The sequence below is a fragment of the Macrobrachium nipponense genome, chromosome 29 (genome assembly GCF_015104395.2).
Source record: "Macrobrachium nipponense isolate FS-2020 chromosome 29, ASM1510439v2, whole genome shotgun sequence".
Lineage (NCBI taxonomy): Eukaryota > Metazoa > Arthropoda > Malacostraca > Decapoda > Palaemonidae > Macrobrachium > Macrobrachium nipponense.
Window position 1 is genome coordinate 53645390 of NC_061092.1, and position 2802 is coordinate 53648191.

Sequence of the window (2802 nt, forward strand, 5' to 3'; positions counted from 1 at the left end):
TTGTCTGAATTTTTAGAGCACTTTTCATCGTTAAAGATGATTTTGGTAATGTCTGAAGGCTTTTGAGCATATTCTAAGGCCTTCATTGTGAACAGGATCTAACATTTTCAGCACTGCGTCCTAAGCTGAGCCATATACTTCGAATCGATAATTGTCAATGTTAGATAGCACTTTTGCTTTATACCGAACATTAAGGGTATGTCTATCGGCTCCCCAAGTAGTGTTTGGTTATGTTCTAATAATATTTAATGCTCTTTTACATTTTGATTTTATATATATTAATTGGGCTTTCCCAAAGATTTTGCTGTTTGGCCAATTGGTATACTATGATATGATTTGTAAATCTATTTCTTCACCTTTCTTCCCTCTTTCATGTTTATAAATCACAACTGCTTGAGTTTTATTTCCTAATAATTTAAGGCCTACTTATAACCATTCATCCATTTTTATTATAGTTTTAGTAATTATTTGCTCTTCATGTTTTATGAGAATTACTGAATGATATATGGCAAAATCATCCATATACAAGTTAATTCTAATTCCGGTAGGTACGTTATTACTAATATCATTGATTGCTAAAGTAAACAGTGTGCCACTAAGGACGCTTCTCTGAGGAAGACCATTTTCAAGTGGAAATGTTCTGGACGATACATCATCAATTTCTCACCTGAAAACTGTGATCAGTCAAAAAGTTCTGGATAAACCAAGGTAGATGTCCACGATTTTTTTTTTCTATATAGCGTACCTCCAGGTAGTATCGTATGCCTTTTCAACATCAAATAGAAAAAAGATAACTACTTTAATTTGTTTTCGTTCAAATCATCTGCGTATATGGTGGTCTAAGTTAGAGAATATAATGTAGATGTGTTACACTGTGACTCGAACTGAGTGGGAGTCAAAATTTCATTCTCTCGAATGTGCCGTGTTAGTCGAGCATTTACCATCTTCTCTAACAATTTGCATAAACAAGTTGTTAAAGAAATTGGTCTGCAATTTTCCACATTATTGGGAACTTTTCCAGGTTTAGGGATAGAAATTATCATAGCTTTACTCCATTCGCCGGCAAATAAATTTCGACCCCATGAATAATTATAAGATCATCTCAAAACAAATATTGTCACCTCTAGGATCACCTCTAGGAGCAGATTTTTTGCTGTTCGAGAGAGCATATTCCAACTCTTCCATATTAAATTTTCTTTTATTATATATATCTTCTTTTGTTTCGAAATATATTGTAATTCTATACTATTTTTCTATGTACAAAAGTGTTTATCGAAATTTTTATCACTACATATATTTGCTAGGTTTCTCCTAATATATTACTTATTTATTTGGGATCAAGTATTCTTTTCCTACCTTTTAATATGGCATGTCTAAGTGGTTTAACATGGGTACCGTTTATTTTCCTGAATTTTTCCATATCTTTTGTATGGGGGCTTTATTAGAGATATTTGATTCCTCCATGAAATGATTCTTCCTTGAATGATTTCCTTATTAAATTTTTGTAGATATTTTGCTTTATAGAGGTTTTAGTGTTTCAATTTCTTGCAATAATATATTATGTTTTTTGTGAAATTCCTTCTAATATTGGCAATGTTTTATTTACTTTACTGAACTTTCTATCCAATGATCAAATAATCATCTCCCCCTGTTCATTGTTTTTATATTTTATTAATCCTGTTAGCTTATCGGACCACCATGGGACTTTGTTTGATGGGATTTAGAGTTTAGTATTGCTTTATGAGCTGCATTTTAAGTAAATTAACAGGATTTTTGCTAGCTTCATTATGGTCTTTTAAATAATCAAATGACGGGATATTGCTTGTGTGTATTTCATATCTCTCCCAATCTGCTTTATAAATGTTATAATGAGGAGTATGTTTTGCAGGATTATTGTGTAATAAGGAAATTAATATTGGTATGACTAGTGTGCAAGCCATCAACTGTATTTTGATGTAATCTGTAAACTAATCTTCTTGTAGCTAGAGTTCAGTCCACTGAGGAAAGTGTTCCATGTGTTTTAGAATAATATTTGCTAATTTCGTCATCATTTATACAGCACAAGTCGTTTGAATCTATGAACTCTTCTATTTTACTCCCTGCTCTATTTGATTTTGTGCAATTACAGTCCCATATCGGGTTGTGAGCATTAAAGTCACCTACTATTAATGGTGGTCCCTTGCAATTATTACGTAAATCTTTAAGTTTATCAATGCCGTAATTTTCATCAGGTTGGTTGTAAAAATGTTAAATTACATAATTGACGTTTTTTATTTGCATTTTAATACTTGATATTTGCAAGTCAGTAAAGGTTATAGGTACTTTGTCATAACATACTTTGTTAAGTACTACATATATAGCAGTACCAAAATTTCCTTCTTCTTCTCTAGATGCAGATACTATTGTTAATATTGTTTTATTGACATGTTGTAAACATAATATCATTGGTTCATATTCTTTTAGTAATCGTTATATTTCCCCCAAATGTAATCTGGTCTGCAGACTATTTACATTCCATTGTATAATGTAATTATTGAAAATATTACGTTAGTGTGCTCAAGTGCTATTTTCTTTTTGTGGATTATCAATTTGCATTTTTTCTAAAATCTTCTTTACAACATTTATTTGTTTTTCTTTATAAGTCATCAGGTGTCCAATGCACATACAACTCTTTTCATGAGTGTCCAAACTAGTATCGTTATTTGTGTATCATATAGAATTTCGTATAGTGTTTCTTAAACTATCTTTTGTTATGCTCCTTGATTTTGTTGCATAGTTCAATGAAGCAGTCATTCAATTCAC